We start from the raw sequence: 23797 nt of genomic DNA, 5'->3' as shown, positions 1-23797 counted from the left end.
TTTTGAGCCGACTGACAGCTTATTTTAATTTCCAGCTGTTAAAATGTCTCAGCGATTGGAATTAGCGACTGCACCCTTGCCTTTGATGTTGGGGGAATGTAACTTGCTGCTCAGGTACACCTGGGCAGCTTGCCACTCTCAAGATGGCCCTTTTACGGCTTTATTTCCTTCTGTTTAAAACATTGAGGCTCCGAGGTCTTTGTTTACAATGGTTCTATGTTTCTACTTGGGCCCTATAGGACTTGGAACCAAATGAGCTTAGCTCATATTCCAGGATGTGAAGGCACATGTCCAGTACACACTGCTCTTGCAGAAAAGACCAAGTGAACATTGCCCCCTCCCTTCCCCAAATGCACTGAGACAAAGTTTATGCTCAAGCCTAGAGTTCCCAGAAATTTTTTTACCCTCAGTATCCCTGTGTAAACTAGAGTTCAGGCAAGGGTTTCTTATGGCTCTCCCTATGTCCCTCCCCCTGGATTTGGACGAATTCTCTACCTTCAGTTCTATACTTGATCTGGGGCATTGAGAATGAATGGATCAGAAAGAATATCCAAGCAGTACAATTTACATTTTAATATTGATGCAGAAAAGATTGTGTGAGACCAGCCATGAAAATAAGGACCTGTCCCAAGACCGAAGCCCTAAATGGGTGAGGTCAGTGGAGCATACGTACAGCATTAGATTTGGGGAGAACATATGCCTCCCATCACTCTCCTTTCTGTTTGGCTTGGTTTCTATGGGAATTCCTTATTTCCAAGGGGACAACCAGAGTGTTTGTGGCAGGCAGAAGCCGGTGTTTTACTAACCAACTAACACAGAGAACAATAGAAGGATGTAGGAATAATTAAGAAGGGGAAGAGAGACAGACATTGGGTAGAAGTAGAGTCAATGGAATGTTGTAGACTGAATATAATTTCACTGCCTACTAATTTTTCGATGTGTTTAAAAAAATTTTACTCTAGAGAGGTATTTAATAGGGAAATTTCTTAGCTTAGTAATGAACACAGCCAATCTCTTCTAAGTTGTTGTTCAGCCGTTTTTCAGATACGTCTGACTTTTTGTTACTCCATTTGGGGTTTTCTTGGCAAAGATACTGGAGTGGTTTGCCATTTCCTTCTCCAGCTCATTTTACATATTAGGAAACTAAAGCAAATAGGGTTAAGTGACTTGCCCAGGGTCACACGGCTAGGAAGTGCTTGAAGCTAGATTTAAACTTGGTCTTCCTGACCATGGACCTGGAACTCTATCTACTGTACCACCTGGCTGCCAGATAATCTATTATAAGAGGAACTATCTATTACTTGAACAATCACAGGTATAATTAACTCAACAGCATACAAATCTATCAATAATGACCTCTATGTTATAAAAATTGAAACTTTAACAATAATACCGAAAACATAAAGAATATAAGTAAACAAAATGAATTAAAAGGGATAACACAGGATTACTTCTGCTAGGCATGGAAGGCATGCATGTGATTTTTCCTTGGAGAGTGAGCAAGCTAGACAAACAGGAAGGGTACAGAGACAGACATAGACACAGACACAGACTCACAGAGGTAGGCTTCTGCTACTCCCTCATGAACACAAGAATGGAAAATGTCCTGAGTGCAGTTTAGTTACCGTTCTCTAGAAAGGAAGAAAAAACATCAACATCAAACAAAAACATTAAAGAGGAACCACTGAGTTTCCTGTCTCTTAGAAACCTGTGAGAGAAAAAGCCAGGATCCTACTATTTCAATAGCTGGAAAGTGTGGCAGAATGGAAAGAAAACTGAAATCAAAGGACTTGGCTTCTAATTCCACTTGCTTCATTTACTAGCTTCATGACCTTGGGCAAGTCACTTAACTTCATAGACCTCCATTCTCTCATCTGTAAAACAAAGGGGTTGGACTAGATATCCTTTCGGGTTGCTTTGAGCTCTAGATCTATGATCCCATGAAAATTAGGAGCTTGACCACTAGACTCCTGTTCCTTCAGGGTTGTGGTTCACTTGTTTTAGTCATGTCTATGTCTCCATGACCCCATTTGGGTTTCTTTTTCGGAGAAGACACTAGAGTGGTTTGCCATTTCCTTCTCCAGCTCATTTTACAGATGAAGAAATGAGGCAAACAGTGTTAAGTGACTTGCCCAGAGTCACATAGCTAGTAGGTGTCTGAGGTCACATTTGAACTCAGGTTTTCTTGCCTCCAGGCCTAGCTTTCTCTTTGCTGCATCAATCACCTAGCTGCCCCAAATACAATACAACAGAGATAATATTGATTTGTGGTTTTCTAAGTTGATATGCATCTACAGGGATCCATTTCTATTTGAGTTTGATAACACCAGTGCAGAGATGACTTGATTGTGCATCATTGTAGAGCAGTGCGGTTTTGTGGAAAAAAACCCATGTTCTAGTTTTGGATCTGCTATGAACTTCCTATGTGACTTTAAACAGACCACTAATTCTCTGAGCCTTAATTTCCTCATCAATAAAATGAGGTTTGTTTCTTACACATATCTAAATTTCTTTGGTTCAATGTGTAAGTGAAAGGCATAGTGGTGAAGTACTTGGGTAGAAAGTTTTGATTATTGTTGAGTCAATGTGCACTAGATGTGAATTACAAACTCCATTTCATTTTTCATGGGTGGGATTTGGGGGATTTCTTTTTTATTTTATTTTATTTTTACTCAAAATACCTATACCTATTCTCTTCCTTGAAGAAGCCTTGAGCTTGTATGTAAATGTTTCACATAAATTTTCTATAACTTCAGTTTTAGTAAGATCAGAAAAATACAGGAAGATCTCACATTTTCTTTTGGAGGGGGGAAGACAGGGCAGTTGGGATTAAGTGACTTGCCCAAGGTCACACAGCTAGTAAGTGTGCCAAGTGTCTGAGACTGGATTTGAACTCAGGTCCTCCTGATTTCAGGGCCAGTGCTCTACTCACTGTGCCACTTAGCTGTCCCAAGACCTCACCTTTTGATAAGAATAATCTACTTTCCATATCATATACTTGCTTCAAGTGAAGGTTGACACTTTTTCCTGGGATAGTTAAGAAAATTCCCATTTTGGGGTCATTAGAACCTCAGCAACCCTTTCAATCTCCTGTGGCCTTGTGAAAGTCTTTTCTTTCTTTTTGTTTTTGCCTAATGTCATAGAATTTTTTTTATTAGATGGCCAATTTGACTGGCCTCTGGAGCAGAGCTTTCACATTCATTGCAACTAATGTTGTTCCAATTAGGACACTCCCTCTCTTTTCAGTGCTGAGTCATACCTGTCTCTGTTGCAACAATTCAGCTAGCAGCTGCTGTGGGGGTGAAAGACCAACACAAGCCCAACAACAAGAATGCTGCCAGCACAGGCTCTTTTGATCTGCTTTACTAAAGAAAGTAACGTTAAGGGGTTAACAATCTTCCTTTAATCCAACATATACATTTATTTATAAATTCACTTAGTTCAGGGGAAAAAGCCAGCACTCCAAACTTCAGAGCAAATACAAATTACGAACATACATTATAAACAAACTAAATACAATTCATAGTTACCAAGAAACCATCAACATCTGGGTGAGCCTTACAGAGGCTGCCCAGAGTCCCAAGCCAACACTCTTCCAGAAGTGAGAGCCTCAAGCAAATAGCTCTGTTCTCTCTTTTTATACACTCTTTAGCTGTCATCAAACTCTGAGCAACCCAGAACTTAGGCTCCTACTATTGGCTCCGGTCTTAGCAACTCCCCTTAGGGCCCTGGGGGCTTCCTGCCTCTCTCAAACTAGAGAACTAGTTTGCTAACCAGCCTGGGGCTTTGTACCTAGTAGTAAAAGGGTGTGGGCCTGGGGTTTAGCACCGAGTAAGACTCGATCAAAGAGACTTAATTAATTTATCATTCTAAAACAGTAAGAAAGTCCCACCTTAGTTACCAATGCTGTCTCTGAAGTCTAGAGAAGTTTGGAGGGGAGTTCTGGAGCATATGCCCTGGGATAGTCTCTATGGACCTATTCTCCATGATGCATTCTCTGGGTTGTAGCCTCCAATTCAAGCCACCCTACGCTGAACTCTCAAGAAAAAATGTGATACAGGGGCAGCTAGGTGGCACAGTGGATAGAACACTGACTGGAGTTAGAAGGACCTGAGTTCAGATGTGATCTCCAACACTTACTTGCTGTGTGACCCTGGACAAGTCACTTAACCCTGATTGCCTCCAAAAAAGGGAAGGAAATAAAATAAAATAAAAATGTGATACAGAGCATGAAGGAATAGGGTAAATATGTCCAGGAGGTTATGTTGGAGTCAGCTCAGACTGGTTTGAGAGAGCTGGTTGTTAAATTTTCCGGGTGAACATTTATACTTTGGAAATGGTCAAATGCTACAAACCTGGGCTTGATTGTTTTGCTGATTGTAAAGACTTAAGAACATGATGGAGAAAATGTCAATAACATAGATTAAACTTAGGAGCATGTCGTGAGTACATTTTTTTGAAAGCCAGTTGTTAAACAATTACTAGGACTTCCCTCAAAATGCCCCACAACTACCTCATTTCTAAATGTGTTACATTTTAATATAGCATAGATTTTGGAGATATTCTCCCCACCCCCTTGCACTAGAAAGCTAGATCCCCAGAGCACTGCTGCTCCCTGTCCCCTCAAAGTCTAGAGGCATTCCTCAGGGGTTGGGAGATCGTTTTTCTAAAGCTATAGATCATGAGCCACAACTGGTATGCTTTCTCCATGATTATCAATTGATATCAATTAGTAAGCCAGACTTAATTAGCTTTTAGGAAAGGGTATTTATTAAGATGATATCTAAACAACAATTGGTTTAAAGTATACCTCTGGGGCAGCTTTGTGGTGTAGTGGATAGAGCACCTGGAGTCAGGAGGACCTGAGTTCAAATTTGGACTCAGACACTTACTAACTGTAAGTAGTACTGGGCAAGTCAATGGGCTTAACTCCCATTATCTCAAAAAAAAATCTCTCCCTCCTCCAAATATGTGACGAATTCTTTTGTTATTATATACAAAGGGCAGGGGAAACTGGACTCAATTTAGAGAGCATGTGTAGAAAAGGTATAACTAGCAGCTCCTGATAGCTGAAAGTCCTTTTGCTCGAGTCTCCAAGATACCTCCCTTAGTTACGGTATAGCTTTACTGCTGGGCTCCATGTACAGCCTTTAATCTGCTTTTCCCCATCTCATACAGTCTGGTCTCAGCTCCTGATGCAGACATGGCTGCTAACTGTTTGTGGCTGTCTCAGGACACTGTTAGGTTGCTGATGAAAAGATCCAAATCTTCCACTGCCAAGGCGGGTACGAGGAGACTGAGGCTGAAAGCAGAGGCGCTTTCCTTCCCCCACACCTCAAGAAATTACTTCCCGGGGACATCAAGGGACACTTCCACCTCCTGGTCCGCTAAGCTGCTAGATGGTTGAATGCTCACTGGTTTTATGTGAGCCCTCAACCACTTTGAACAGACTTCCTGTCACAACTAGTTGAACTTCCTTAATTGAATGAAGATGTCCAGGCCTTGTTGACCTCTGATTGATTAATTGATCAGTTGAAATGTGTTTTCATGTGCCAAAGGCATTGGGTGTCTGTTACTGTCTGTTGCTTTTGACTTCTGATTCTATAACCAGATTTTCTTAAACTTTCCTTTCTTTCCTGCAAGCTGACCTGGGATTATGATATACTCTTCATCCCTACAACAATTTCATCATTATTTTTCATGACCACTCATACCATATCCCTACATTTCCTAACAGTCTCTTCCTGTTATTTCTTCTCATTTTCTAAATAAATAACTTTCAACTGTTTGCTTTATATAACTACAGAATGAAAATTTCAGGGGAAAAGCATCTTGATATCAGCAGCATGTGGGTTCAAGTACCCCTTTTTATACACAATGACTGTGTGGCCCTTGGCATGTTATCAATGTTTCAGTGCCACAGGGAACTCTAAGACTCTTAATTAAAGAGGATTTGCTACTCTGCATTGAAGAAGGCTCCATGCCTTGAGTTAGCCTCAACAGTGAAATAAAAGGTCCAAAGAAAAAATTCTCAGTGGTCATCTATTTTTAAATCCCTTGATTACATGAATTTGCTCTACTACAATGATGCCAGTAGTCTAACAATAGCTAGCATTTATATACTATTTTAAGGTTTTCAAAGCTGTACCTTGTTCCTAACTGTGGTTATCTAGCTTCTGCTTGCAGAGCTCCAATGACAGGGAACTCATTTTCTTTCAAGGTAGCCCATAACTCTCGTTGTCAGGATAGTTTTCCTTGTAATGAAATATTATACTTCCATAAAACTTTATTCAAGATAAGAAAGAACTGCCCAATAATCACAGCTGTCTAAATTGTGTACTACAGTCAAATTGTATTTTCCATGGTTAGGTCATATGTGTAGGTAGTTCTCAGCTGGGTAGCAGCGGATATGTGTATCCCCTATCTGAGAAATTTTGAGCAATTAATATAACTTCCTTAAGAGCAGGGGTTGTTTCTTTTTTAGCTCTGTATTCCTACAGCTTAGTATAGTGTCTGCCTCATCACCACAAAGTTGGTCACCTGGTAATGAATCATCATCATCGCTATTTTTCAGCCACAACAACTCATGACATCATCTGCTAAGGTATGGAGTGGGGTTATGAACTGTGTTAGTTCAGTGACTACAAAGACCTGTGAAAACACATATTGTTTGAAGTGGTGGAATATGATAGAAGAGACAAAAAAGAGTAGAGAGGTCACCGTGGATGCTGAAAACGAGTCAGTCAATTACTAATTAGAGCTCAGGTGACAGATGAGTGTTCTTTCTTACCTGTGACTGCGTGAAAGAGTTGGACTACTATTATGATGGCCAGTTTAATGGAAAGCAGAGACATATACATAAAACATACAACAAAAAAGTCAACCAATTTAGAAAGCTGAATTAATGAATCTGATGCAATGAACCTTTTATTTTCCAGATCAATGTGATTATCTGAACAGTAGATCTGCTAATGGCTAATGCCTATAGACTCCATTGTAGCTAAACTAAGCACCTGGAAAAGTGAGTAAAATCAAGGTGGGAAAGGGTCTCAGCTTAAAATAGTCTCAAACCCATTTGTGATCTTAGGGCATAGTTCCGATATTTTTCCCTCTTTTCCCTCTTCTCCCTTGTCATGGCTCACCACCAGTGGAAAGATTATAAGGTTTGAAAGAAGAGGATCTGAGTCTGAATTCTCTTAATCTGCCGCTTACTACCAGAGGCAAATCTCTTAACTCCTCTGCATCTCAGTTTTTGTACTAATGAGGTGTTGTAGGTGAGGCATTTATAAAAATGAGACTGTTGAGGCGAGGCAATTGTAAAATGAAGTGATTGGACTAGATGGTTTCTTAGGCTCCTTCAAGCTATAAGCCTGTGGTTATATAATCCCTTTGACCTTAGCCTAACTTCTACTGCTATTTGGTCAGCAGCCTACAAAAGTGAGTTACACACAACGCTTCTAAACTCGTTTTTGTTGCTCACTGTTTTGAGTTTTTCACTGAGGTTCTAAGAGACAGTTCTGAGCAGAAAGCTAGGCCATTGACTTCTGGCCCACAGAGGAGAAAATGTGATTTAAGTTCTAGTTGGGTGGTTGACTGGAGGGATATGTGTGTGTGTGTGTGTGTGTGTGTGCGCGCGCGCGCCCACGTGTGTGTCTCATATGTTTGGAGGGTGGTGGTGACCTACAAGAAGTACTAATTTGTCCTTTGAGTTTAACTAATGATTTGCAAAGGTGGAAATGTCCGTTGGGGCCATGTGATAGATTCTCCTTGGAAACTGACCTCACCAGCTCTCCCTTTCGAAACTGTTCCCAGAGACAAGAAAAGTGGGGTGAATTTAGGCTGTGATTCACTCCTGTCTATGGGGGCCATGCACAAGGCAAAGACCGAGGAGCAACTCCCATCATACCATTGAACGTTTGTCCAGGGGGTGAGCAATCACGCTGAGTGATTTTCAAAGCATTTGGGGGCATTTGTCAACCTTTAAGGTCCAGACTCTCTTTCCCACGGAGGTACAGGGGGCCAGGCTGAGTTTCCTCTGAGCCTCCCTGGATGGGAATCCAGGGGAAAAGGTCATTCATTCTTATCCCACAAAAGAAACCGTATTCATCAGTTGTGGAGCACTGGTGTTTCAGGGACAGAGGGGCAAGCAGAAGATGCTTTGAGAGCTCATCAGTGACATCTCCTCCCTCTGGTGTGCAGAATTAGAGGAAAATGCTGAGGAAATATGGTAGGTATCTAGCCATACTTTTAGGTTGAAAAGACAGTGCTATCTTTTAGTATCTTTTGGAAAAAAAAGATGTTTTCTCATCTCCATTAAAAACACACCCCATGACCACCATCTGTAGCACATTGTCATCTTCTCTTTTTACTGTTCACTGGGGGATTTCAGTAAAGAGAGAGAAAAGAAGGGAGGGTCAAACAGCTGCTGGGGATTTACAGTATAATTGCATCTCCAATCACCTCTCCTCTCACTGTGGATATTCCACATAGCAGGGTTCTTTTTTTTTCTTCCCCAAGTACTGTTGTTACATGAGACAACCTGATGCCTCCTCAATCACACATTAAAGACACACATTAGGGGAAAGAGAAAGAAAATTAAAAAAGAAAGTTCTATTCCATTTGTATTACCAGCAATTACAATTCTTTATAATCCCCACCCTGATCATAACAGTGCGGTAACCCTGCTGTGAATTCACTTCTAGCCCAGCCAGCTAGGACAGCAATTATATTAATAAATGAATACTGTGAAACCACAATTCCCTCCTCCTGGCCCCAGGGAGCAAAAGCTAAAGAATGAGAGACTGCACATGTGAGTATACCCACCCCCACCCCTCTGCCCCCAAATATTAACCATGCTCCTTGTCACGTGAGCCATGCCATCTGGCCTGGAGAGCATAGCAACATACTGACTCTGTGCTCCTGGGGGAAGAGGGGTTCAGGAAAGCATAAGGATGGGGGTTGGGTTTGATGGGTTCTCCATACATGGACTGGAGAGGGAGTATTTTCTTCATCCTCTCTCCCTTTCCTCAAACCCTCCTATCCTAGTTGGCTCTTGCTTACAGTGTGGCCTGATGGTGATCTCTTGAGAAAGATGTAATACGGCTTTGTTAGAGAACAGCTGCAGCTTTCCAAGTAGAAACTGAGGTGCTGAAGTCACAAGCTTGTTGTGTGGATTATGCCAGCATTTCTTGTTAATGAGCCTTGCAGATATACCCCAGGAGAGGAAGTTAGACTAGGGCAAGACAAGTGGATGAGGTATTAAAAATTTTTTTAAAGGAAAAAAGAAGATGTTTTTCATTTATTCAATTTTTCTTTCCTTTTCTGGTCAATGATGTACTCTTCCATATGTTCTTATTATACAGGCAATATGGGAATGGGAAGACCCAGCCTATTCTCTAGAAAATTTCCTACCAGATGGAAACAGGCCTGGGAAAATCATGGGTGTCACATGTGGTACAATCTATCTTGTGGCACATTCCCTCTTCCTATTTTTTTAAACTGATGATTTAAAAAAACCCATTCATTTCTATATACCCTGTTATACTTTCCCCATTGCTGCTTTGAACTCTCTCTTGTAACAAAGAAAATACATTTAAGCAAAACTAACCAACAAAGCAACTGCATCTGAAGATGTATATACCACATTCCATACCTATAGTCTCTTACTTTTTGATGGAAAGGGATGTACGTTATAGCCTCTATTGTTTGGAACTATGACTCTTTGTTGCAATCAATCTGAGTTAGCTGTCTTTTAGCGTATTTTTATTTATATTATTTTCATATACAATTTTTGTTTTTACTTGATTTTAATTTTTATATGGAGCGGCTAGGTGCCTTAGAGAATAGAGTGCCCGGCCTGGTGTCAAGAAGACTCATCTTCCTGAGTTCAAATCTGGTCTCAAACACTTACTAGCTGTGTGACCCTGCACAAGTCATTTAACCCTGTTTACCTCAGTTTCTTCATTTGTAAATGAGCTGGAGAAGGAAATGGCTAACCATTCCAGTATCTTTGCCGAGAAAACCCCAAATGGGGCCACGAAGAGTTGGATATGATTGAAACAACTGAACAACAAAACTTTTCATATACTCCATCATTTTGTATGTCTATGTTTCTCTGAATTTCTCCCATTTGTTTGTTCTTCTTGGCAATATTTAAGTGTTAAAATTTATTTAGCAGTCCCCCAAATGATGAACACTCACTTTGTTTCTAGTTTTCTACTACTACAAAGAGTACTACTATGGATGTTTTACTCTACTGGGGACCTTTCTGTTTTTGAATTTTTGGGGGATTTATGTTCAGTAGTGAGGTTGCTGGGTTACAGGGTATAAATAGTGAAATCCTTTATTTTTTCCCCTAATTCTAAGTTATTTCTCCAAACGTCTAGTACAACTCTGCCAATAGTGAATTAATGTATGTTTGAGGGGAGGTGGCAACTTTTTTTTTCCAGAAAAGGAAACAATGTACCTATCTTCTCATGGCCACTCCAAAATGACCCATCTTCCCTGTTTTCCATCTTTGCCAACTTGGTGGGTATGAGGTAAAGCCTGAGAGTTATTTTCATTTATATTTTCCTTATTTTTAGGGATTTGTACAATTTTGTCATAATGAATTAAAAAGCATTTATTGAGCACTGGTGCTGAGGACACAAATATTAACAAACAAGACAGTCTCAGCCCTCAACGAATTTACTTTCTAATTAGTATTAAAAAGAGTGGGGGAATGTATATGTCTCGTTGCCTGGTTGGAAAGTGGCTGGAAAGTATGTATCAGCCTGGGTTATGGTCAAGATAAAGCAAAGGTTCTCCTGCCAGAGCCCAGGGTTCCAAGGATAGAGTCCAAGTTCTAGGGGTGGAAGGATGAGGAGGAAGACTGAAATGAAGGTGGCATTGCTGGTCATTTGCTTTCCTTATTCTGAAAATTGTTTGTTCATGTCTTTTGATTGTGGCCAGTTCTGCAAGAGAAAGTTGGACTGACAAGGGAAATATTAAGAAAAGGTCTCTATTACTCTCTAAGGTGAACAAATCTCTACTTGGATGCTATTTATATCATGGTATAGCCACATGGTTGGGTTTAGAATTCAGAGACTTAAGTTCAGTTACTGGCTGGAGGACCATGGACAAGTCACTTGTCCATTCCGAACCTCAGTTTCTTCATGTGCATAAAGATGAAAATGATAGTATCGACCTTCAAGAGTTGTGAGGATCAAATAATGTCTATAAAATGCTTTATAAACCTTAAAGATCTGTAGGTCAGCTATGACCCTGAGTGGAAAGAAAGTGACTAGCACTTAGCAGGTGATTCGCAAAGAGCTGTTGAATGAACAAATAAATGCTATGTAGAAAGAAATCCTGCTAAAGTGAACATTGGACCAGAGACCCTAAAAAGAGCTTGCTTATATCTGAGGTTCTAAATTGAGCCTACCTTCTTTAGTCTTCTGCCATTATACTGAAGTGATACATGTCACGTTGAAGGTGTATGATGTGGACATTAGCCTCAGTATACTTGGTAGGAGGACATGGTGAGGGATAACTGAGTCCTTTATTATTAGAATGCAAGCTAAACCATTTTAATTTTCATTAATTGTTGTTTGTCCTTCATTTTTGAAGGGGTTCTTTCCTTAATAATCCTACCCCATAGTAATTTGACATTTGACAGGAATAAGGTTCACTGACAATGGTAGACACAGGAAGGAAGGAGTTGTCTTCTCTTTCAACATAGTATAAACTTGAACTTGAAATTAGGAGACCTGGATTTGAGTTCTAGCTCTAAGACCAGATGTGTGAATTAATTTCTTTGAGTTTTAGTTTCTTTATTTGTAAAATGGGGATCATAATACTTATGGTATCTGTCTCCCAGGATTGTGAATAAAGTGCTTTCTTTGCAAACTCTTAAGCATTAAATAAATATGAGCTGTTCTTTTTATTGAATTTTTACAATTTGGGGACCACTTAGGACTAATCAATAGGCAAAAGGATTAACTGAACTTTAAAAAAATGCTGTTTCTGTTTCTATATTGAGCATAAAGTGAGAGCCTCTGTTTAGTCAATGTGTAGAAAATACATTTGGTTTTCTACCTACTTTTACCATCAAAATCTAGGTAGGCTAGCTCTGTGGGCAGTATGGCAGATTGACAATGCAGGTAACTGGCACTAATCTTGTTGACCTGTCTTTAGCTTGCTGGATTTGAATTTTTAACACAGCCTTTTTTATTTTTAACTCCCAAATGCACTGATCATATAAAACTGGGCATCAATCATCTCCCAGAACGGTTTTGTTGTTTGTTTTATTCTCTCTATCTCTAATGCCTTGCACGTGGTTGTTGTTCAGTTGTGTCTGACTTTTTATGATCCCACAGATCATCACATGCCAATACTGTCCATAGGGTTTCACTGGCAAAGATACTGGAGTGATTTGCCATTTCCTTCTCTTTGCACACAAAATGTACTTAATCGATGCTTGCTAAATTTGTTTTAATTATCGGTGTCTTTGCTGGTGCTCTATCTTCCTGCTAGATTACAAATGCCTTGAAGGCAGGGACATGTCTTACCTACACTTTGTCCCTTGCCCAATTCTTAGCATAGCATTCTCCATACTCTGTAGATGTCTAATATGTACTTGATGATTTTATTTGATTGTGGTTCACTGAATTTTCTGATTTCTAACATGGGGTAGTGGAGAAATTTGTAAGAAATGCTTGGGCAAATGATGAGGCTGCAGAAACCAGTCAGAGGCTTTAAAAACTAAAAACAAACAAATTAAAAAAACCCCTAGACCCCTAGTCATAGAACAAAGAAGCAAAAAGTACTGGGCTTGAAAATGGAGCCAGGGATAGAAGGGAAAACAGAGTATTTATACCCTGAATAAAGATATTTTGTGATTTTGTTGGTATAGGAGTTCCCAGGTGGGGGAATGCTCTCTACCAATGTAGGCCAATGAAGGTTAGTTAGTGCCTTCTTTGCAATATATAATCTTAGAGAATTGTCTACAACAAAGGTACTTAACCACTTTTTGGTGTCATGGATCTCTTTACAGTCTGGTGAAGACTTCTCAGAATAATATTTTCATATGCATAAAATAAAGCATGTAAGATTACAAAGAAAACCAATCATATTGTAATGTAATTATAAAAATATTAAAAAAAACTTTACAGATGCAGGTTCAGAACCCTTGCCCTAGAACACTGAGATGTTAGGTGACCTTCCCAGGGTCACATAGCCATTATATTGGCTAGGTAGGAGTTGAGGTTTTCCAGTTTCGAGGCTGGCTCTCTATCCATTAAGGTAGGTGGCTCAGGGGATGGAGTGCTAGACCTGGAATTAGGAAGACCCGAGTTCAAATTTGGCCATGGACACTACTGGGTATAACCCTGGACAAGCCACTTAACTCTATTTGCCTTAGTTTCCTCATCTGCAAAATGATCTTGAGAAGGAAATGACAAGCCACTCCAATATCTTTGCCAAGAAAATCTCCAAAGGGTTGGACATGATGAAATGAATAAACATAAACATCCTGCATGATATTGTTGTTAATTGATTCTAAGAGGACCTAACTGTTTTCCATTTTGTCTTTGATCCTTCAGTGGCTAACACAAGGTAGGTACCCAAATCTTATTAGACTGGATTGCTAGGTGAAATAGTGTCACAGTTAGACTCATAAGAACCATTTTATTAGTGGAAAATTGGCTGAATGTTGTGACAGTGGGGCTTTGGTTATAACGTGATGTGTTAATTGTAGCAATGGTCAGGACCATCTTATGTGTGGTATGCCAATTACACTAGGGAAAATTGCTCTTTCTAGTGGACGTGAAAGCAACATAATCAGGTGGGTGAGAGACCAAGAGGGCAAATATGATATATTAGCACAGTCAGGGAGGCAGGGCAGCTGATCTTCAAGAATTATAAAGAAGCAGCTGTTTTTAATGGCCTTGAGGATGGCTGATGACTCTCTTCCATGCTGGAGCTACTGAAAGCCAGTACAGAGAAGGTGGTGTTTGAGACTCTTTCCATACTGAGCATCATGGTCGTGGGGTCTGGCTGTTCCTGGGTATATTTCACCATGAGTCTGTAGACATGTTCTCTCTGTGCTTCTACAAGTTCCCCTGGAGATTCTTGTTTGCAGGGCTTTGTTATCAAGCTGCCTGAGGTCAGGGGCATGGTGAACAAAAGAGGAATTTGGCAGTGACAGATTTGCGTCCCAAGCTTAATGACAGCTGTGTCCTGAATAGGACCTTCTAAACTCTTCTCTTTTCTCTAGGGCATGTCAATATAGGGTCCCAATAATATGCTGGAGACTCTAATTCTGAGAATACCACTCCGTCCCATAAAAGTCCCATAAAAGACTCTTACAGATTTTTTTTTCAGCTTTTTAGGTATGAGAAGTAATAATTGACTTTTAAGGTTTTTAAACATCACCTTTTGAGGGCAAGGAGGGGGTAATTCCCAACAGACACACACCTTGATTTGGGACCTGTGGCATCTGCCTTTGCCCTTAGTGTAGTCTCCTTTATCTTGGGGAAGCTGCATCTTTGGGGTGTTGAGTGATGCCACAAGCAGCTGAATGGGCTCATGTGTTTGACCTAATTATCCCCAGTGTAGACCTTTCTCATCATAACAATGCTCTTCTTCAAAGGAAATGAAAGCCAGATTGTCTCCTTGGCAGCAAACGAAAACAAATGTTGCTCACAGAAATGCCATTTGATTAAAAAAAGGTGCAACTTGCTTTTGGGACCAGCTGATGTTTGAAGATGTTACCAGGAATAGACTCTAGAGATAGTACAATGCCAGTTTCTTACAGCCTGGTGCTTAACAAAGGCGACTTGTTCCTGGCTAATGAAGAACAATTTTGGTCTCATACTTAGAACCTGGGGTAAATGGAAGTAGGACCATGTAATCACAGTTGGAATAGGAACATTTGATAATAACAACCAGCATTTACGTAGTGCTCGAAGGTTTGCAAAGATCCTCACAAAAACCCTGGGATAGAAGTGCTGTTATTATCCCCATTTTATATATGAGGAAACTGAGGCAGACAGAGGTTAATGACTTGCCCAGGGTCACACAGCTAATAAGTGTTTGGATTTGAGCCCAAATGTGAGGGTCTTTAGGTCTTTGTGACACCAGACTCAATGCTGTATCTTCTGCTCTACCTGGTTGCCTAATGGTATTTTTTTTTGTTTTGCATAGACTAGACCCATGCCTCGGATGCTCTCTCTCCTCAGTTCTCTGTCCCATGGGACCTTTATCTCCCTCCAGGACTCAGCTCCAGCATCACCTCTTACATGAAACCTGTCTTGATCCCTCAAAATCTTAGTGTTCTCCTATCTCCTAATTACTTTGTATTTATGTAGTATATATTTTATATCTACTTTGCTGTATACATTGTCTTTTTTCAGTGGAATGTATGCTCCTTAAGGGGAGGGATGATTTAATTTTTGCCTCTTTTTCCTCAGTGCCTAGAACAGTTCCTGGCCACAATAGACCCCTAAATAAATGATTGTTGATTCTAATCAAGTATGGTGATCTTTGTACACCTATGGGAAACCTTTTCACGTGAAAAGTTTTCTTCTTCTCAATCATCTTGGCTTCCCTTTGAGAGAGGGTAAGGGTATCAGGGAATATCTTGATTATATGGATGGTGAACCAATGGACAGAGAGGTAATGTGTTTAATCCACAGCAACTCAGCAAATCAGAGACAAAGGAGCATCTACTATGTCCCAATCTCTAACTTCAAGACTCAGAATAGATATTATTAAACCATCAGTTTCTGATGATTGGAACTCATTCCTGGAGACATTAAGTTATCTACATCAGCATCTGATTCTTCTCTGCCCTGCTTATGTCCTGACCCTTCTAGAGCATGAGAACCAAGGGAAGTCAGGGTGGAGCCTACTTCTCCTGGTTCCTTTTAACCCAGCCTTGAGGATTGTGGCTGTCTTGGGAGAGGCAGCAGAGTAGAACTTGGCACCACACCCTTGCACATAGCGCCTGCCTCATTTACCGACACCATTCAAAAATTGCCTAGTTGCGGAGGTCTTGCCAAGTGCTTTGCAATTCATCTCAGCTGAGCATGTGTCAGAAAGGAGGAGAGGGAATTCTGAAAGTCCTTTTGCAAAGAAGTTTCTGTTGTTCTACCAAATCCTTTGACACCCGAGCTAGCTAACCATGGTAATGCACACGTACAGTTGCAGTTGGCATTCTGACACGTGTACATAGTGTTTTCATCTCTTCCCTGGGGTTGGGGCTGAAGCCTAAGGTTCCTTTTGACACTTGAAAAAAAAATCTCTAGCTTTGTGCTCAGCTGCATTCTGCAATAACATACCAGCACTCTACAGTAGCCAATGTTTACTTAGTTGGTGGGAGGACTTTTTAATATCAAAAGGAAAATATTCCTTCTGCATTCCACCTAGGTAAGATGTGGGCTTGCTGTTTCATAGTGCTCAGAATTTTTTTTTTGTGGTGGTGGGGGGCAGGCAAAGAAGTAGATCAAAATGGAGAAAAAAATCTAGCTGTCATTTAGGGCAGAGAGTGAGGGGACAGTGTGGGAGTGGGAATGAAGATGAGACAATGGTGGTTGAAAGGTCAACAGAAGTTGTTTAGGAGAGTCACAGTCCTGACTGAGTGAGCTTTTGCCTGCTTTGTAGCTGTCTCCAAAACCAGATGATTGGTGGTGGGAAACTACTGGTTTCCGATTCTTATCAGATGGCCGATTCATATCATTGCCAAGTACCGGAGAGATATAGAGCCCTGGCCATATATCCAAGAGGAAACTGTTGTAAAGCTTCCTAGCAGTCTTTCCTTGCTATTTAATTAGATATCCATTTGAAGCTGGAGAAGGGCTGTTATCCCAGGCAGGGGGAGGTACCATTGAGAGGGAAGAAAACTATAAATCTAGTGGTCATTTTGGACACTTAGGATTTCCAATAGTGTCTAGCAGCCCTGTGGCCAAGGCTGCATGAAGCATAAATCAGATGTTGGTGATGTTGGAGTGGGGTTTCATTCTACATGACCTCTAAGGTCTGTCCTAGTTCTCCTGATTCTATAATTCTGTGGGCTGCTCTTATGCATTTTTGCATTGTGCCTTTTAGAGACAGTATATAGAGACCAACCCCATTCTCCTCTGTTTGACATTAAAAGCCCTTCACACCTTCCTCTAGCCCACCAATGCATATTTGTTATATATTACTCCCCATTCATGCACTCTATAGTCCAGCCAAACTGGCCTTCTTGCTCTTCCTTAGATGCGATACTCCAGCTGCATTTCCCTGTCTTTGTGCAGGCTGTTTCTCATGCCTGAAAGGACTCACTACTGATCTCTATTTTATAATCCCTTCTGCATGTGACTTTTTCTGACTCTTCCCTTTCCCCCCCAACTCCCTCCCCCAGCACCTGCCTGCCACTTCTTCAGGGTGGTTAGCCCGGTGTGAATGCCACTGGTCTCACTGGTGCTCTTTTGGACTACTGTTCATCCTTACACTGGGACCCCTGTCCAGTTGTATTTCCCTACATTTCGTGACAGAAGTCGAAATGGCCAGTTTGAGCCGATTGTCATAACTGAAACAGAAGACCCTGAATCAGAATTAACCCTAACCAGAATTGCTGGGGAGACATAGTTGATCTTTGAGGCCCTTTCATCTGGTCACTGTGATGGGAATCCCTCTGCTCTCAAGGCATCTTGTTCCCTCATTTTCCCCATTGACTGCTCAGAGTCCCCCATAAATTCAGAGGATCATAGAGCTAGGGCCGGAAGGGACCTCCAAGGCAATCTAGTCCAAATGCTTTCATTTTATAGATGAGAAAATGGACACCTATGGAGGATGAATGACTTACCCAAGGTCTCACCAACTTCCAAGGTGGTATTGTAACCTCCAACTGCTCAGCCAGTGTTCTCTCCACTATGCCATGTTCTTGGACTCTTTTTTCCACCCACAAACTTAGTAATAGATTCTTCTTTCCATTCCTTCAGTTCTATGTGCTCTCCCACTGAGAGGTTAATTAGACAAACTAGTGTGGGTTAATGTATTGCCCCTTCCTGGTAACAAGGGCCTTTGGTGTGAGGAATTTCAGACACTCTGGTAGATCAGTGGGATAAATACTTTTTGTTAGAGAGAAGACGCTTTTTGTCATCAGCATCACACCACATGGGGGCATGCTTACTCTGTCCACCTATAAGATAAGCCAAGCCCTGGAGAGCCCTCCTAGGCTACTCAGCAAGGACCTCACTAAAGATGGAGAACCATATCTAATAACAGTGATGCTGATAATGAGGACAATGTATACCTACCATGAGCCAAACACTGTGCTAAGCATTTTATAAATATCTGTTTTGATCTTCACAATGAACCACATAGCTAGGAGCTATTATTTATTACCATTTTACAGATGAGGAAACTGAAACAAACAGGTTAAGTGACTTGCTCAAGGTCACACAGCTAGGAAGTATCTGAGACTGGATTTGAACTCGCTTCCTGACTTTAGGCCCTGAACTCTAGTTATATCATTTGGCTTCCCCATTGTCCAGGGCAGGGGTAGGGAACCTGTGGCCTTGAGGCCACATGTGGCTTTCTAGGTCCTTGGGTACAGCCTTTTGACTGAGTTTTACAGAAAAAATCCTTTTATTAAGGGGATTTGTTCTGTGAAGTCTGGATTCAGTCAAAGAGCCACACTTGAGGACCTAGAGGACTACATGTGGTCTTGAGGCTTCAGGTTCCCCACCTCTGGTCCAGGGAAACCTAATCCTTCTGTTTATCTTACAATGGACCCAAACCTAACCTTGATTAAAGCTTCAGCAAGGAACTCAAAAGGTAATGACAAAACTCCAGAGAGGACTAAGGCTTCTTGGGATGGGTGCCAGCATTTCTGCTAGCCACTTGAGGACACGACCTCCTCAGCCTTTTGCCATTTTATGTTCAAGAGGCTGGATTTGGGTGGAGTGAGGAAGGAGAGGGGAAGCTCAAGGCCTTGGCCACTGCTGGGAAAAGGAAATAATATGATTGAGGATATTATCCATCATTTGTCTCTGTCTAGTTCTACATGACCGTACTTCCCACATACCCCTTGGGCACCCTCTCCCACCCTGTTTCTTTAAGGTTCTGCACATACCCATATACATAGCTGGGGTTGACTCATTTAGCTGTTAAAAGCTCAGTGCCAATTAGACACAAAGTTATGGATTTAACCTCAGCATAAGAAACTTAGTTAAACGCTCAGAAAATTTAGGAGGCCACAAACTGCATGCCTGACCCTTGCAAGTTGTCTTGCAAATATCCATTCTCGGGACAAATGAGACAAACGAGCTTGGGTGATTGCTCAATGTAGACCCAGCTTCACCACCAGAAAACCAGCTCCTGCGGCATCTCCCACAGACAATAGCTCAGCTGTGATATCTTCATAGCCAGTGGAGAACACAATTCATATTGTGTCAGTCCCAGTAGATTCCAGAGCTCTTCACTGACTGGACAGCAATAGCTAATTCTTGTTTCATTTCGATGCTTGGTGTTGATTTTGAAGTAATTTATATGTGATTGAGGATTTGGGATGGTTGTAGAAAATGGTCGTTGATCCCATACCAACCCATTGGAGCAATAATCTCTTTTCCTTTGGGCTTGGTATGCAAAATTATTTTGTTCCTGGCTCTCTGAAGCCAAGAAGTTGGGCTTTCAGAGGGTCTTCTATCCAGGGGTGGGGAACCTGCAACCTTGAGCCCTCTAGGTCCTCAAGTGAGGCCCTTTTGGGGTTCAGTCAAAGGGCTGCACTTGAGGACCCAGAGGCTCACATATAGCCTCAAAGCACAGGTTCCCCACCCCTGGATAGAGAGGTATGTCCTTGGAGTCAGGATGACCTAGATCAAGTCCTATTTTTGATACATACTAGCTAAGTAACAAATCATTCCACCTGTCAGTTCCTGAGGCAAGTTTCTCAGACTAGAAGCTACAGGCAAGTTACTAAGATTGGTGGAGGGAGTTTTCACAAGTCCCGACCAAAAAAATGGTTACTGCCATGAAGTATTTATTATATGCCAGATTGGTTATGGTGTTGCTACCACCATGAGAAGGGAATCATGGGCAAGTAGTCCTTAACCTCTAGGAGTCTGCCATCCTAAAGTAACTGTAAGATGGAAGTTAAGGTACACTTGGCAGCAATAGAATGAGAATCCATTTTGTTATAGAAACTAGAAAAGGCATTTGCTGAAATGCTAGGGATGTTTTAGTAAAGGTAGAAACGTTAAATTAGGGCTGTCTTGGAAGTTTTGTTCCACAGTAAGTAGGTTTTTCCATCAAAAAGAAAATCTGGCGTGTTCTGGAGACTCTTAGTCAGTGGACAAGCATTTATAGAGCACCTACTATTTGCCAGGCACTATGCTAAGCACCAGGGATACAAAGAAAGGCAAAAGCAAAAAAATAAAAAAAAATCTCAGAAGACCTTTGGAAGACCTCTGCAGCACATGAATCTGATCTTTGGGATGACTTTTTATAAAAGCTTCAAAGGAGCAATTTTCATAACTGTCCACTGCCTCTTAGAAGCCCCCACTCTCTAAAAATTCTTCAGCATGTCAAATGAACACTGGACATGTTGAATGGCAACACTTTGTTCATTTCTTCTTATTCTGACCTTAGTTCAGTCCATTGTAGGCTCATTGTATTATAGATTCAGAGTTGGAAGCAACTTGAGAGGTAATCTAATTATGCATGTTAGGATCACAGATCCAGAGCTGGGAGAGTCTTCATAGGCCATCAACTCCAAACCCCTCATTTTGTTTTTACAAATCACAGAGGGTAATAAATGGTAGGGCCAAGATTTGAACCTTGGTCTTTTGACTCTAAGTCCAGTGTTTTCCTATTACTTCATGAAGCTTCTACACTAGAAATGAGGGATACTAAAATATAAGCATCCTCTTTAAGTAACTTAACCTCAGCATGATACCTGAGATTTCTCTTCATTAATCTAACAGTCAACCAACAGCTGTCTATTAAATATCTCTACTGTATATTTATATATACTGTACATACTGTAATACATGTACTGTATATATCTATACTGTGTATAAGGTATTGAAGAAGATTAATGATAACTCACACTCATACTGTGTTTTGGGGTTCACCAAGAGCATTCCTCTCAACAATTGGGTGGGTAGCATGTTATTATTCCCATTTTCTAAATGATGAAACTGAGGCACAGATAAGCAATTTCTTCTAGGGTCACATAGCTAGTAACTGTCAAGATTTGAAACTTGGGTAGGTCACCCGATACTTGGTCCAGTGTTCTTCCCATTATGCCATTGACCCCTATAGATAGAAAGTGATGTCAGATACGGTCCTTGCCCTCAGGGAGATTACTATCTAGTTGGGGATATAAGACCAATACATATGAAGAGATTAAAAACTCCCATTATAGGGCAGAAATACCAACTTCCAAATGAGTTTCAGAGACACTGAGTCTAGGGATGGAGAGATCATATCAGGCTGGGGTGGCCAGGGAGCAAGTGAGATTTGAGGCGAGTCTTGAAGGATGGGTATAATTTCCATAAATAAAAAAGGAAAAAGGTATTCTTCTGGGAGTGAGGGTGATGTGGGAAATATAGATATAAGGAAGTGCAAATAGACCATTCTGGTGAGAACAAAGGGCTGGTAAGTGCAATGAGCCTGGTAAGGTAGGCTGGGTATAGGTTGCAAAAGATTTTAAATGGCATACTAGGGAATTTGAGCTTTCTTCTTTTTTTCTAAATTTTCATTTTCCAGCCCTAGAATTTTATTCTCTCTGATCTAGACCCTCCTTAAGTTTCTCTTGTTCCTCTTGAGTTTAATACAACAATTCAATCCAACACTTGTTAAGTCCCTAATACGTGCAAGATATTGTGCCTATAGTGTAGAGGAAACAGCTTTGGATGTGGAAGAACACTTGGATTCGAATTATACATTTATTGCTGTCTGGGTGTGTGATCTTTTGATCTCAGGTCACTTTCAAGCCTCAATTCTTTATCTTTAAAATGGAGATAATTTTTGCACTTTCTACATGACCAGAGCTATTATAAAGCTTGAAGGAGTTAATGCATGTAAAACATTTTAAAGCCATTTAAATATAAGCTATGGTTTAAATAGAAGCTATAATTGTCATATTCAATTAGATGATAAATTATTTGACAGTTGGGAACAGTTCTAGTATCTTGTAAAATACTTGGTAACTCCAGGTACTTGCTAATTGGTTGGTTAACAATCTCTTGGCTACAGAGTTTACTCAAAGAAGAGACATCTATCTATCTTCATGGGATTTATATTCATCAATATTTTTTTATCTAGGGAAAGGATGTTTTAATTCATTAAAAATTAATTAATTAATGCTAATTTATTAATTAACACTAAATTATTAATACTGTAGTTATTAATTAATTACTAATTTATCATGCAATTATTTAATTTATTAATTAGTCAATACTAAGTCAATACTAAATTATGTATTATGAATTATTATTAATTAGTTATTGATTAATACTAAATTATTAATACTACAGTATTAATTAATACTGTCAGTGGATAATTTAGAATCTGTCCTGGACCCATTTTACAGATGAAACTGTTGTACCTAGAAACTGAGGTACTTGTCTTGGAGTTTCTGCCAGGAAATCTGTTAAAGACAGTGAAATCAGTGGAGAATGACTGATATTTCATCGTTGTCCAGTGACTATTCTCCTAATTCGCCTCCTCTTTTATAATGAGACTATTTCCATGACAAAGTGGGCTTGAGCTGGTGCTAAATACCAAGAAAGCTTGGTATCTGCTGCTCCTAGGTTGCCCTTACAGCTGAGCTCTCACCTCCTCTGGAGTCCTTCAGGCTTTCTTGGCTTCTCCTTAAGGCTTAGCCTCAGTCCCAAATGGATTTATTTTGGAAAGTTGAACACAAACTCATTTACCATTTTAGAGTTATCTACATGTTAAACAAAAATCGCATTTTTTTTGAAATAGGTCAGAAAGTATTCAAATGCTTTTTTTGTACTTCGATTACTCAAAAGCAGGTTTGTTTTGAAACTTCAAACTTGGCATCCCTGGTACATAACCCTGAATGAGGAATGTGTGCTTTGCCTTGTTTGAAGAAATTTGGTTCTAAAATAACAAAGTTATGGGTGTTTAAAAATGCGGCACTGAACATACAATGTGGGCTCTTTTCCTCTGCTACTAGTGAATTTTTGGGGTGGGGGAATTTGACCAACTGGACTTAACCATTTTGAATGAGAATTCCTTTTGGCAATGGCATGAGACCTTGGTGCAGAGATCCTTTGTAAGTTTTGCCCAGCAACTCTGTGAAGCTTCTGAATGGCATGGCCCATGGCTTTTGGTCTCTATCTACTCTCTTCTGGCTGTAGATCTCTCCCCCAGCTTGGAGGCATTACTCATGATTTAGGAGTCTCAATCAACTCTTGGATATCTACTCTGGATGATCTGAAACACATTTTGTAACTGAGGCTTGCTTCCCCACTATTGCTCAGCAGGCTTCTGGGCTGCCTCCCCACTAGCATCAATTGATGTGTGCTAAGGGAATGCAACCTAGTTTTAATAGGAGAAAAATTCTTTTGCAAAGTAAATCATAGGCTACATTCCAAAGTCCGGTATAAATTATTTTTGGATCCTTTGCAGTACCACTCCCCTCTATTAGGGTGGATAATTAAGAGGGGGTGGATCAAGAGGGAGAAGATTCAAGTGTTAATGCTGGCTTGGCCTTTGTCTGATTGCATATACTCTGTGCTTTGGTGTTTCCTTCTGGGTCATGGTGGGAGGGGAGATTCCTGGGAACATGGATGGCCCTGCA

This window comes from Trichosurus vulpecula, chromosome 4 (genome assembly GCF_011100635.1).
Source record: "Trichosurus vulpecula isolate mTriVul1 chromosome 4, mTriVul1.pri, whole genome shotgun sequence".
NCBI classification, from domain to species: domain Eukaryota; kingdom Metazoa; phylum Chordata; class Mammalia; order Diprotodontia; family Phalangeridae; genus Trichosurus; species Trichosurus vulpecula.
This window is presented reverse-complemented; position numbering follows the sequence as displayed.